Source organism: Cricetulus griseus (assembly GCF_003668045.3).
Source record: "Cricetulus griseus strain 17A/GY chromosome 1 unlocalized genomic scaffold, alternate assembly CriGri-PICRH-1.0 chr1_0, whole genome shotgun sequence".
Taxonomy (NCBI): domain Eukaryota; kingdom Metazoa; phylum Chordata; class Mammalia; order Rodentia; family Cricetidae; genus Cricetulus; species Cricetulus griseus.
Genome location: NW_023276806.1, coordinates 192,337,871 through 192,353,293, shown reverse-complemented (window position 1 = coordinate 192,353,293; position 15,423 = coordinate 192,337,871).

Below are 15,423 nucleotides of genomic sequence, written 5' to 3'. Positions count from 1 at the left end.
CAAGGTTCTTCTGCAATTTTGGGGCATCCACATTAGCCTACAGGCCTAGAATTTCTGACAGAATTTTCTTTGAAGCAGAAACTTTGAAGGACTTCCCTACTTTGTTGTGATAAGGTTCAGCAGTCATCTTCTTTTGTTTCCTATTTGTTCAATTGAGACAGCATACTGCCAGCAGTTGAGGTAAGGGCAATTTCTTGCCCAGATAGCTAGCTTTTTCCATAAAGCAAGCAAGCAAGCTCCATTTGGAAATTCTTCAATGCCCATCACCCTTTTCCAAAGTAAATTGGTGCTGCCAGGGGCAGACATATCTCATTGTCTTAAAAGGCCTTATGTTATTAAAACATTAAAAATTTTTATTAAATTATTTTTTATATTCCAATCCCAATTCCCTATTCCCCCTCCTCCTATCTGTTCCTTGGAGAGGGTAAAGTCTCCCCTAGGAAGTCTACTAAGTCTGTCCCATCATCTCATTGAGGCAGGACCAAGGAACCTCTTCAACCCTACACCCCTGTGTCCAGGCTGGGCAAGGTATCTTTCCATATTATTGAAACATTTTAAATGCCAAATTTTGTAGGTTTTTGAAGTATTTGAAGATCACCTATTTAAAAAACTATGTCGGTGTGACCTTGAAAACATATCTAACATGATTTTAAGTTTGATAGCTATAGATGACTATTAATCTGTATTTGTTATCCTAAATAGCTTTCAAAGACTAAAACTTTATATAATCTTTTAAAATGAGCTGCATAGGTACACTACCTTAAGCAAGAATAGGAACATATATACAGTATAACAAAAATAAACTTAAATTTCTATCAATACACAAAATCCATACCAATGTAAAATATTTGAGACTAGATTTTTTTTTTACTTTAAAAATGATTCAATAATCTACCCTTTTATCCTACAATTTCTATAGTCACCCTTTTTCTTTTCAGAACGAGATACCTGAATATAATCTCCTTTGCTTAGTTTCCTCTCTGACCATGACCAATAGCAACTTGTATCCAACCCCCCCAAATGGTGACAAACATCCATAATCTCCCCTGAATCCCTAATACCACATATTCTACCTCTTGGGAATGTGGGCGTCATGATTTTTAGACTGCTTTATGTTGTCTGGAGGCGATGGAATTTTTAGGTGACCCTAAGAAAATTGGTATAATGGTCAAGTTCTGGGAGAGCTAGCTGTTATTATGTTTTGTTTAATCTCTGTATGATAGGAAAGCGTAGAGCTTATCTGAAGTCTTGCCTGGATAGTCTGTGAGTCTGGACCATTTCAACCAGCAGCTTTTTTTTTTTTAATTTATTTATAAGTTCTAGTTAGGGAACAAGCTTGTTTCACATGTAAGTCCCTTTTCCCTCTCCCTCCCCTCACCCCATCCCTCCTCCCCCACCCCAACCTACCCCCCACCCCATCCACCCACCACTCCCCAAGCAGGGTAGGGCCCTCAACCGGGGCTCTGCAAAGTCCATCAAATCTTCCTGTGCTGGTCCTGGGCCCTTCCCCATGTGTCCAGGGCCAGAGTGTATCCCTTCACGTGGGATGTCAGCCAGCAGCTTTGAAGTTGTTCTGGATGCAGAGTTTTGAGGAAACTGCAACAGAGGCATTCTGAGAGGCTGTATCACCTCGGCTACTTGTTTTTATTGGTGTCTGGTTCTCCCCGCAGAAAACACATAATTTTTTCTCTTTCTCTCCTTTTTTTTATTTAAATTAGAAACAAGATTATTTTACATGTCAATCCCAGTTCCCTCTGCTTCCCTTCCTCCCCTGTCCCTCCTCAACTAACACCCTACCTATCCCATACCCTTTCTGCTCCCCAGGGAGGGTAAGGCCTTCCATAGGGGGTCTTCAGAATCTGTCATATCCTTTGGGATAGGGCCTAGGCCCACCCCCTGTGTCTAGACTCAGGGAGTATCCCTCTGTGTGGAATGGGCTTCAAAGTCTATTCCTATGCTAGGGACAAGTACTGGTCTACTACAAAAGGCCCCATAGATTTTTGAGATCTCCTCACTGACACCCATGTTCATGGGATCTGGATCAGCCCCATGCTGGTTTCCCAGATATCAGTCTGGGATCCATGAGCTCTCCCTTGTTCAGGTCAGCTGTTTCTGTGGGTTTCACCAGCCTGATCTTGACCCCTTTGCTCATCACTCCTCCCTCTCTGCAACTGGATTCCAGTTCTGTTCAGTGTTTAGCTGTGGGTGTCTGTTTCTACTTCCATCAGCTGCTGGGTGAAGTCTCTAGGATGGCATATAAGGCAGTCATCAATCTCATTATCAGGGGAGGGCATTTAAGGTAGCCTCTCCTCTGTTGCTTAGACTGTTAGTTGGAGTCATCGATGTGAACCTATAGACATTTCTCTAGTGCCTGATTTTTCTTTAAACCTATAATTGCTTCCTGTATTATGGTATCGCTTATCTTGCTCTCCTCTATTCTTCCTCAAACTCAAACTTCCTGCTCCCTCATGTCCTCCTCACCCCTCCTCTTCTCCCCTTCTCATTCTCCTAGCTCCCTCTTCTCTCCCTTCATGCTCCCAATTAGCTCAGGAGATCTTGTCCCTTTCCCCTTCTCCAGTGGACCATGTATGTCTCTTTTAGGTCCTCCTTGTTTCCTAGCTTCTTTGGAGGTGCGGATTGTAGGCTGGTAATCCTTTGCTTTATGTCTAAAATCCATATATGAGTGAGTACATACACTGTCTTTTTGTGACTGGGTTACTTCACTCAGAATGGTTTTTTCTAGATCTATCCATTTGCCTTCGAATTTCAAGATTCCATTGCCCCCCCCCCCTTGGCTGAGTAGTACTCCATTGTGTAAATGTACCACATTTTTTCTATCCATTCTTCAGTTAAGGGGCATCTAGGTTGCTTCCAGGTTCTGGCTATTACAAATAATGCTGCTATGAACAGATGTCCTTGTTGTATGAATGTGCTTCTTTTGGGTATATGCCTAAGACTGGAATTGCTGGATCTTGTGGTTGACTCATTCCCATTTTCCTGAGGAATCACCATACTGATTTCCACAGTGGCTGTACAAGTTGGCACTCACACCAGCAGTGGAGAAGTGTTCTCCTTTCTCCACATCCTCTCCAGTATGAACTGTCATTGGTGTTTTTGATTTTAGCCATTCTGACAGGAGTAAGATGGTATCTCAGAGTTGTTTTGATTTGCATTTCCATGATGACTAAGTATGTTGAACACTTTCTCAAGTATCTTTCAGCCATTTTAGATTCCTCTATTGAGAACTGTCTATTTAGTTCTGTACCCCACTTTTTAATTGGGGTTATTTGGTGTTTTGGAGACTAGCTTCTTGTGTTCTTTGTAAATTTTGGAGATCAGCCCTCTGTTGGATGTGGGGTTGATGAATATCTTTTCCCAGTCTGTGGGCTGCTGTTTTGTCTTGCTGACTGTGTCCTTTGCCTTATAGAAGCTTCTCAGTTTCAGGAGGTCCCATTTATTAATTGTTTATCTCAGTGTCTGTGCTACTGGTGTAATGCTCAGGAAGCGGTCTCCTGTACCAATTCGTTCAAGGGTATTTCCCACTTTCTCTTCTTCACAGACACTGACAGATTAATTCTCAACTTTATATGGAAAAACAAAAGACCCAGGATAGCCAAAACAACTCTGTACAATAAAGAAACTTCCGGGGGCATCACCATCCCTGACTTCAAGCTCTATTATAGAGCTATTGTCCTGAAAACAGCTTGGTATTGGCACAAAATATACAGGTAGACCAATGGAATAGAGTTTAAAACCCTGATATAATCCACACACCCAAGAACACCTGTTTTTGACAAAGAAGTTAAAGTTATACAATGGAATTAAGAAAGTATCTTCAACAAATGGTGCTGGCATAACTGGATGCTGGTATGAAGAAGACTGCAGATAGATCCATGCCTATTGCTGTGCACAAAACTTAAGTCCAAATGGATCAAAGATCTCAACATAAATCCAACCACACTGAACCTATTAGAAAACACATAAACCTTTAAAAGTAACATATATATCTGTGTTAATACATGTATGGAATGTGCATTGTGCACAAGTCAATTAATTATGATTATTTTTTGTTTTATGTTTGAGCAAGTAAAAGTCATCTTTGAACTTTATAAGTTTGTTTGGACTATATAACCAAACCTCTATCCATGACATATGAAAGATAGCATGTAATAATAAGTCATGAGGATTCTGTAGCTAACAAGATTTATCTTGTCTCATCCAGTCTCACAGCTTTTCCCATGTAGAAGGATCTGCTTGTAAGTCGCTTATGTTGTAGGGTTTTTTTGTTTGTTTGTTTGTTTTGTTTTCTTTATGTCTGTAGCCAAGATTTTTGGGAGGTCTTCCTCAATCACATTGGGTATTGATTAACTTTGAAGGAACTGATAGTTTTTCGTGTCCTATGAAAACAAAAGCACAACTCTCCCCCAGTGCAACACATTGTCTGGCTTTGAAGCCAAGACATCCCTAAAGTATCTAGGCTGGTTTAATTCAGCAGTCCTTCCCACCATCCAATGTCTTTCATCAGCTGCCATTGATTCATTAGCTTTCAAAAAATTCAAAGTCAACAAGGCACCATATAGGATCCAAACTCCCTGTGTATTTCCTTTTCTTCATGTGACTTTCTTCTTTTATAATATTTTACTCTCTTTTTAAAGACTTTATTATTTTAAACTGTTTTTATGACTGTCTCTAACCATCTTTTACTGTATTTGTTTAAAGGTTTTCTTCTGATCTGGACTGCTTTGCTGTGTGCCTGCAGCTTTCTCTGACTGTGTGAGCCAAAACTTAAACCCATCTCATGGCCTCACAGTGTTATTGATAGATATTGGATTAATGTGTTATTTCTAAGAAACTTCTAAGGAATTCTAGCCTTTCAGGGGAACTCCAGCCTCAGCTGAGATGGACAGGTTAGCACGTCAGCTTCTCTGATGGCTGAGGAGGAAAAAAACATGTTTTGCTGAAAGAATACTTCAATGCTCCCAAATGACCTCTTCTGGGAAGAACTTCCTGCAGTGGTCCGAGTACCATCTTGGTTTTCCATGTCTCTAAAAGTTGAACAAAAGTGGCTTGCCTATTCATTCAAGGAGCTGGGTTGTATACCAGAGACATATTCTAAGTATAGTTCATAGATTATTGATTGATGTTAGCCAATGATATTTTTGAGGTTCATATTACTAACCTTGAACTTCAGAGTTTGAACTTTCAGTTGTCTGTTGTCCAGGCTGTGGGTAAAGTCTAAATTTATTAAGAGGAGATGGAGGTCTGGATCCAGACTCTGAAACCGTAGTATTTCTGGATCCATTATTGTTTGTATCACTTTTTAAAAGAGGGCTGATTGAAGTGTGACTTTGAGATGTTTGTTTGTTTTAATTGAGAGAAAGAGAGTCTCATTATGTAATCAGATTAGGCTGGACCTCACTAAGTAGAGAAGGCTGGAACTCACTTGTAGACTAGGCTAGCCTTGAACTTGCCTTTACCTCCTGAGGGATGACATTAGAAGAATGTGCTACAATACCTGGCCAGTCTTGATCATAAGTAAATTTCTTCTTCTATCATAAAATTCAAATCCCATGCTAAATATAGTTTAATCTTCATGTAGTAATCAAATGCAAAATAAAAATGTATTTTATAAAATCTTGCCATGGAAAGGTTAAGCAACTATTAGTATTAATTTCTACCTCATCTGATTACCAGTGGAAAACTCTAGAATTTTTTGGAGGGGGTGTGACATACATACTCTTTTTAAAAAATTTCTTCTCTATGATCCTACTGGGCTTAAAATCTACCTTTGGGTTAAGGTTCTAAGTCAGCAAATGAGAAGGGCACATGCTAACTAATGCCCATCACCTCTTAACACAGTTTGTTTGTTTGTTTTTATTCACTTTCCCTTAAAAATAAGGTACTGAAGGAGTCAGACACTGAACATGTAAATTTTGATGAGAGGGGAGAGTTAGAAATATGGGATATTACATAGAAAGGAAGACTGAAGAAGATATTAGAGGACCTGGAGGTATATTTCAATGGCTAAGAACACTGTCTGTTCTTGTAGAGGACCCAGGTTTGTGTCCTAGCACCCATGTCAGGTGGCTCACAACCTCATGTAACTGCAGTTCTAGGGAATCTGATACACTCTTCTAGCCTCTTCAGGCATCTGCATGCATGTGGTACATACATGTGTATGTACACACACACACACACACACACACACACACACACACACACACACACACAGATACACACACACACAGAGGCACATATACATAAAATAAATATGTCTTTTTTAAAGGTCATGAAAGTGGGCTTAATAGAACTGAGTGCCCAAGCCAAGGCTATTGTGGCTCGATGAAGATCAGCAATAAAACATAAATCTCTGGTCATTTTGCATTTTCCACCTGGCTGAGCATTTCATTCTCTCCCAGGTAAAGGTGAAGTTCAAGGAACAGAAATGTCTTCCTTCAATCTGAGCTTCACTTCCCACTGCCTCTCTTGAGACCTTGTCCTCTTACATAAAGTTACCCCATTGAACCGGTGGTGGGAAATAGCATTCACTGTTTCCAAAGTATCTTCTTGAACTTGCTTTCCTTGCACTTGCATTCAAGGATGAGAAGTAAGTCTCCATTTGTTAGCAGCTTTCCAATGCAATCAACATCAGAACACATTAAACAATCAGTGATGAATTTGTATCTCAAAGCAAGCATTTGTGAAAAGAACATTCAGCAAAATGAACTTTCTATATACCAGACAGGCATCCTCCTAATGATTTGTGGGATGCCATTGAAATGACCCTGCTCCCAAATTCTCTCTTCCCTTCCACATAGCCTTAAGTCCCAATCATTAGAGATTAGTTTCTCTAGATTAAAAAACACAAAGTTACAGAGAGTTCCCTTTGAAAATTAAATCCATGGGCATGGGAAGTGAAAAAAGAAAAGTAGGAGGCATTTCAGCACAAATGAATCTATCTGTACCAACAACTTAGTTCCAAACAGGATGAAGACAGTGTGGATGCAAAGTGACTATTAATGAGCAAAAAGGGATGCTTTCAGAGAACTTATTTCTCATCCTTGGGTGGAAGTGCTAGGAAAACAAGTTCAAAGAGATACTTTGGAAAGAATGAATGTGGTTGCACCACCACCCATTCAATAGGGTAACTTTGTGTAAAGTGACAAGGTATCAAGAGAGATGGTTGAAGGTGAAGCTTGGTTTGAATGAAGACAGTCCCACTCCTTTTAGGGAGGTCATTCTGAATACTAAACCACATTGGCTGAGTTAGTGAGAACTGATGCAGGAGGAGGAGAAACATGATTTGGCTGGTGAATTTGGAAGAAAGGAAATGAGAGAAATTGGAGAACAATTTCCTATAGTTTAGAATTTGGTATACAGTTAGTCCTATTCAAATTAATTTGAATAAAAGTTGGCATCAACTGTGTGCCAAGTAGCATGTCATATGTCATAATTAATATGTTTAAAGCATGTATTTATTGGGCACTTGCACAATGCTTTACAAATATTAATTGAGGATTTTTAACAATTTTCCTGTCTTAGTTACTGTTGTATTGCTATGAAGAGCACTATGACCAGGGTGACTCATAAAGCAAAGCATTTAATTGGGGCTCACTTAACAGTTTCAGAGGATGAGTCCATGGCCATCATGGCAGGAGGCAGGCAGGCATGACACTGGGGCAGTAGCTAAGAGCTTATATCCACAAGCAGAAGGCAGGCAGGCAGGCAGGCAGACAGACAGGCAGGCAGACAGACAGACAGACAGACACACAGATATATAGATAGATAGATGACAGATAGATGACAGATAGATGGATACAGACAGGGACAGAGGTTTTGAAACCTCAAAGCCCACCCACAGTGACACACTTTCTCCAGTAAGACCACACCTCTAATCCTTCCTAAACAGTTCACCAACTTGTAGCCAAACATTCAATTGTATGAGCTTATCTGGTCACTCACATTCAAACCACCAGAAAACCTTTATAGTCGGTATGGTTCTCTTCCCATCTTAGAGATCACGTGACAGATGTAGATTAAGTAATTCAAGGTCACATGGCTGGTAAGTGAAGAGCTCAGATTCAAACTTGGGCTGTCCATTCATGTGCTTAGTCATTGCTCTGTTCTATCTTCACAGTCTAGTTCTATGTGTGCTACTCCTTCAGCTGCTCTTTCATTTTAAAAGTTGTTCATGCAACTAGGTCCTTGGTGGTAAGGATGATTATCCCACTTTTCTTGTGGCTGGACAGTTTCATATGGAGTCAGAAGTTTGACATGTCTAAACTGAGACATTCTCAAGAAAACAAGGCCATTTGCTGTCCTGTGCTATGACTATGAGTGCAATAAAAATAAACATGGACTTTTCCCCATAGAACGTATGCTTTAGTCAAAAAATTGTGTGCAATTTGTAGCTCATGGGCAGGTTGTGTCTCAAAAAAGCTAGGAATGAGACTGAACACATTTATAGAAAACACTATCATGTTTCAGTGTCAAAAGGTTGGACACCCCCTGCAGTAGTAATTAGTTGCCTGGGTAATACAAGTGTAAGTAAATATGAAAGGAAAAAGACGTTTCTACGACAGCTACCGTAAAGCCAGGGGAATAGTTATGTATCATGTTTATTATATGTCTATTTCTAGACTCAAGAAGAGGTAGGTAGGGGTGAGTTTTTTCTCCTTGGAGTGATTTGTATTGTCAGCACATGGTACAATCAATGTAGCGTAAGCAACAATCAAGATGAAGGCTACCTCAGTTATCCCAAAGACGCATTCGTATTACTGTTTAAACTCAAATAATTATGCACAGCACTTGTGTGTTTTTTAAAATCCTGCTTTAATTTTTAAAATGTACAGCTGCAGAGAGCCCTGGGAGCCATTTTTAAAGAGGATTATGGCACTGCACCAAGAAGCCCCTGCTTCTAATCAGCAGAATCCATTGTAGCCATAGAATTAAAATTAAATATCATTACACGTTTCCCTAGAAATCTAAGAGAATCTGAAAGTTAAAAACTACAAAGATTAAAAACAGCAGGAATGAAGTAAGTGGTGATAACTCCAAGGGAGAGCGTCTTCTGGGATTTGGTGATGAACATGGGGTTGCCTATCATTCAAACTCTGCCCAGAGACCTCCAGGGAAAGGATGGCCATACTATCAAAGCAGAGTTTTGGGTCAAGAATTCTCCCAACCCCCTAAACAACACACTCTCTTGTCACTCCTCATGGTTGCCCACCAGAACTAGTTGTTAAGACTGTTTTGCTGAAGACATCATGCACTGAGCTGGAAACTTTCTTCATGGGGGCTATTTTGTTTCATAGTGCACAAAGATACTATGCAGGCTGCTAGGTAGGAAGAGACATCACGAGTCTTACCCAGTAGTGAAGCTTCAGAACCATACTAATGACCTTCTTAGCAAGATGTTCCCACTTGTACAATGGTGTCGTACTATTATGCTAGAAACCAGTCATTCTGATTGTATTTGAGGCCTGCTCTACTGGAGGGAATTCATGCCTGGTACTGTAAATCCAAAATAAAAACCCATGGCTGAGAAGGTCTTTGGCCCTAGAGAGGAACTTACAGCATTCATTCAGCTAAGCAAACATCACCAAACCACCTTCTAAGTATTTGTGTTTATACCAACAGATGAATGCTACATGCAGCCTTATCCAGAGAAGCTCCTCTTGGCAATGAACTGCAGCAAATACAGAGACTCATGGCTGCTCAAGGTGTGGGAAAAATGGACTGTTGAGTGCTCAGCCCTAAAAGGACACTTGCACCTCTTCCTCTAAGGCTCAGAGAACACTGTAGAGAATGTAGGAAGAATATAAGAGCCATAAGATAGGCAGAAGGTCTGTGAAATGCTGTCTTCTGGGCATGATACAGTGAATGCAATCATGATCTTACAGCAGCTATGGTTACCTGCACTGACTGTATGAGACTGGGCCTGCCATTAGTTCATTATAGATCAGGGAGCTATTTACAGGAACATATCCAACCCTTATGAGATACCAATATTGGTGAATTCTAGGGGAAATGGAGTCATTGTTCTTTCTTGTGTATCACCAGGATCCGAAGCATATAGTTTACAACTTATGCTCACACAATTGTCACTGGTTAATGAGACAAAACAAAGTGATATAAATGTGAAAAATAGGATTGGAAGGGGGTGTTGAGAGGGTGGGGCTTAAAGTAACCGAAATGCACTATATCCATGTATGAAATTGTCAAAGAAGAAAACTAAATGAAGAATATAAAAACCCACTATAGTCCTCTTTCAGCTCTCAGTATTTAGCAGAACAACACTGGCTGGCCATGTGTTGCTGAGAAAAGTGGAACCAGAAGACACCTTAATTGCAGGTCAAATGAGGTAAAGAATGAATAAAAAAAGATGTTGTTTTCATACTTTAGTTCAGTAGTGAGGCTAGAATAAACAAAACAAAACAAAACAAAACACCTTAGTCTCAAGAAATTATTAATGGAGAGGCAAGAGGTCTTTTTAGCCCTTTTGGAGAAGCTTCTTTGAAGCCAAAACAAAAAAACCCAGTTCTGGGATGTAGGCACAGCAGACCCTCTGTAGGAGAAGACTCGAGGGCTAGAAGCAGTGGTGTGTGCAAATGTGAAGCTACCTTTCAGAGGTGCTGGGTCACGCCTTAGATCTCAGTGCTGATGGCACTTAAGAGAAAGGTTAATTAAAATGTTCTAGGAGGTAGAGCGGGATCTGACAAGTGCTGTTTAGGGTATGTTTAAGGACTTGGAGCCCCTGGGGAGGGCTGGGTGAGCAGTTTAATAATGTTTATTAAATATGAGTAATGCTTAGCTGGCTTCGTGATGAGAACCACCAACCTTGTGGTGGAGTTTACAGTCCTTCCCAAGACCATGATTCTTGTGGCCTGCAGATTCCAGCTGCTTATGGACAGGTCTGGCAATGTACAGGGTGCCAGAGTAGACTTGATCAGTGAGTATAACCCTGGAAAATATACACCTGGGGTCTTTACAACGCCCCCCCCTGCCCCCCGAGCAATTCAGGCCTCCCAGAGTCCCAGAGAGGCACATTTTCTATATTTTATAGTTTTACATGTACTCATTTTTTTCTTTTCTGATCTGTTAATGTGGGATTTTAGACAGTCATATAAGGCAGTAATACAATTTTTATTGGCATGCATTAATATGAAATAATGCATCCATCCATCCATCCATCCATCCATCCATCCATCCATCCATCCATCTACTGTTCTCCCATGAACACTTGTGGAGAACCAGACAATTGTGTATCTGGAAACAGCAGTAAACAAGGGCCTTCTTATTATGTTATTAGTGCTTGTGGATAGGCAAATAGGACAAGTTAAAGAGATGGAAATGTAGGAAATAAGGCATGGAAGTGAAAAGTAATAAATGGAAGGTGATAGGGTTTTAAGCAAGGGCTGGGGAAGCATTAGTTTAGATTGACTAGTGGATGATCAGGGAAGGGAATCTCTGAGAAAATTGTTTTTAAGTCAAGAACCATAGGATGAGAAGGATTTTTTTTATGATCACTGGATAATTTTTTTTATGATCACTGGATAATTTTATTTGATATCTCAGTTGTAGAGCCTCCCATTCTTCTATATTTCTTTTTATTTAATAAGGCTAATTAGCATATATGCAGTGATAGGAGAAATGAAGTCATGCTTATGTTTGGTAGCCTGGAGCAAAAGTCAGAGCCTCGAGCAAATTTGGAAAAAATTAGTATTAGTTACCAAGTTTTAAAAATGTAGCCAAAGTTAACCTGTAAAGTTTTAGAATAAATCTAAACAATGTCAACTAATTCAAGAACCTAAGATTCAAAATTGAAAAACATCACTGCCATGCCTACTCACTTCAGTAACAGGCAAGCAAGGCCTTCCTCCACAGAAACTGCATCTCAAGTCATTCAGGCTTGTGTCGGCCCAGGGGAAGGGACCATCAGCCCGTGGCTGTCTTCACTTCTCTGAGGGACAGTTATTTCAAAGAGCTGAGGGAGGTTTTTCCTGACAGAAATAACAAATGAGTGTAAAGCTTCTGAAGCAGGAAACTGGACACAGAGAAAGCACATAAGCATGGTTGAACTTTAGATAATAAATTTCAGCAGGGTAAATATATGTTGGAGAGACAGGCAGGGCATTGGGCAGATGGCTCAGTGGGTAAAATGCTTGGTGTGCAAGAATCAACATTTGGGTTTGGATCCCAGCATCCATGTAAAAGCAGCCGGTCATGGTGGTGTGGTCTAATCTCAGCAGGGGGAAGGTAGAGACAGGAGGATCCTGGGAAATCATTGGTTGGGCAGTTTAGATGAATCAATGGGCTCCAGGTTCAGTGAGAGACTCTGTCTTGAGAAGTAAGATGGAGCATGACAGGAGAAGACTCTTGACATTGACCTCTGGCCTCTGTGTGCATACACATGAGCACATGCACGCACGCACGCACGCACACATTATAGTAAGATGTTTTAAAAGTGGTTTGCGTGGATATGATATGAAGGTTGTACATTTGTGCATTTAGAGCCTATTAAAAGGAGATACTAAAGAATTAATAAAGGATTATTCTGCAGATGATTTTATTATATATAATATATAATCATTTTGTAATTATATATTGCAATGGAAATATTTTACTATATATATAATATATATATACATATATATTATATATTCCAAAATTTAGCTTTTCTTGGTGTTTACATTGTTTCTTAAGTGGCCATTTGTTTTTATTATAAGAGAAGAAAAAAACCCATTCTAACAACTGAAACAAAACACAAGTGCTTTAAAAATGTTTTTCTTTTAAAAATATCATATTAATTTCTAAGCTATTATGCTTGCTTTGATTGCTTGACAAAGTTAATAGCATCTTAAATTAAAAAAACATTTGTCCAAAACTGTCTGTGCAAATTGTAATAACTTAAATTGAACAAAGGCATAAAATATTGCACTGAAATTATTTCCAAATTTAATTTTGTTCTCACAAACAGACAGAAAGAGTCTAAAATCAATTAAAATAGAAATGATGTTGAAAAAAATGTATTGGATAACTGTACCCTTCTGATGAAGTGGCTTCACCATGTCATCTATATCATTAAGCTGAATTGAACTCTAAGTGACCGGGGAAGAAGAGAGGGAGAGGAGAGGAGAGGAGAGGAGAGACAGAGAAAGACAGGGAAAGAGACAGACACAGAGAGACAGACAGACACACAGAGAGAAAGACAGAAACAGACACAGAAAAAAGAGAGATAAAGACAGAACACACAGAGACAGACATACACAGAGAGAAAGACAGAGAAAGACAGAAAGATAGACAGATACACAGAGAGAGAGACACAGACAGACATACAGAGGCAGAGAGAGAGAGAGAGAGAGAGAGAGAGAGAGAGAGAGAGAGAGAGAGAGAGAGAGAGAGATCTTAGGACTTAGTTAAGCAGTGTAGATTCTTAGCTCGTTACAGAACTGCTATGTTTGTAAAAGAAACCGAGGCAGATAGAGATGGGAAAACCTTTTGTGACTGAGGACCTGGATTTTAAGACATCTTACTGCAGCAGTTCTCAGGCTTTTTGATATAGGATCTCCCCTCTCCTCTCCTCTGCTCTGCTCTTCTCTTCTCCCCTGACATCCCTTTCTTCCCTTCCTCTCCTTTCCCCTTGCACCCTTTCCTCTCTTTTCCCATTTTTTTTTTACTTTTTCTCCCTTCCTCTCTCCTTTCCTTTTTTTTCTTACCTAATATTTTACAAATGCCTCTTGCTAAGCCATAGGCCCATTGGCAGAGTCCTTACACTCCAAGAGATTTTTTTGAAGCCTCCAAGAAATGTTATTGTTTTCAAGAAGCCTCTCTGTGTAGCCTTGGCTGTCCTGGAACTCTGTAGACCAGGCTGGCCTTGAACTAAAAAGATCTGCCTGCCTCTATCTCCCAAGTGCTGAAATTAAAGGTGTGTGCCACCATTGCCCAGCTAAGAAATTGTTTAAAAACACTTATATTTTGTATTAGTTATTGATCTTGTCTTGTTGATATGATGAAATAGCTGATCAAAACAACTTAAGGAAGGAAAGATTTCTTTTGGCTTACAGTTCCAGGGGGTTCAGTCATCATGGTGGGCAGGACTACAAGTTTGAGTTTCACTACAGAGAATTCAAATCCACACATAAGCAAATGAAGAACCAGAGGCCATACACTCACTATGCATGTGATACATGAATTTAGAACAGTGCACAGCTATTGACAAAGCTATTGGGAAAGGGCAATGAAACACAGTAGCCTGTGCAGAAATGCAACGTGAGCTCATGCAACTGCTATGGAAATCAGTGTGGACATTTCTTAGTACTGCAAAGAGAGCTACCATGTGACTTAGCGATACCAGTATTGGTTGTGTCTCTGAAGGGCTCCAAGGCAGAGAAAATTGCACACCCACAATTATTCCTATCACAATAACCAGGAAATGGCACAAGGCTAGATGCCCATTAACAGACAACTGAGGAGAGAAAGTGTGGCACAGATACACAATGGCAGTTTAGACAGCTGTAAAGAGAAATGAAATCTTGGCATTTGCAAGAAAATGGCTGCAACTGGAAGTCATTATGCGAAGTGAAATAAGGCAGATTCAGACAAGTGGAGATGATTTTTTTTTCTCGTAAGTTGAGCCCGGGTTTAAAATTGTATTTAGGTGTCTGTGTGGTTGTAGGTCATGAACTTGAAGAGGGATAATGAGAGGGAAGGAATAGATCTTGAGGGAGGTGAGAGGAAAAGCAATGAAGGGTATGGAATCGGAAAGCAGACAGGGAGAGTCACTAAAGAGAGGGAATCAGCCCTAGAAGGGAGGGGGGAGTGGAAGGGGGGAATGAACAGGAACAACACATATGAAGATGCTGTGAGCAAACTCCTTGTTTTAGACATTAACCCAAAGAGTTATTTTTTTTTAAAGTAGAGCATTGTGGGGAATGCTGGGTAATGTCTCTGAGCAACATGGCTATTGTTCCATGAACTCGTAGCAGCTGTGGTTACCTGAACAAGACCCTCACAAGGCCAAACCACCCTAGATTCTGGCATGGATAGGGGTAGGGCTCCTCTCATGCTTAACTGAAGATGTGATGGCAGTCTACAGCTGTGTGGGGAGGAGGAATCATTCTTCTTTAAGAGTGTGGCCTTTGGTAAGTGGCCCATAGTTCCAAGCAGAAGACAGAAAGGTTACTACATGTATGCCTATGATGTCATTAGGAATATACCCTAAAAAGGAAACCACATGCCTTTGTGGCTTAAAACATCAGGGCACGTTCTAACAACCTTCAGCTTTTTCCTAGTTGGGTTTAAAATGAGAGCAACTTTTTCTTCCAGGGATTGGTTGGTGTTTGGGTGACTGTCTTAATCTCACTTCATTATAACTAATACATTTGTTTTCTACCAGCCTATAACAGTGATAACATGCCAAGA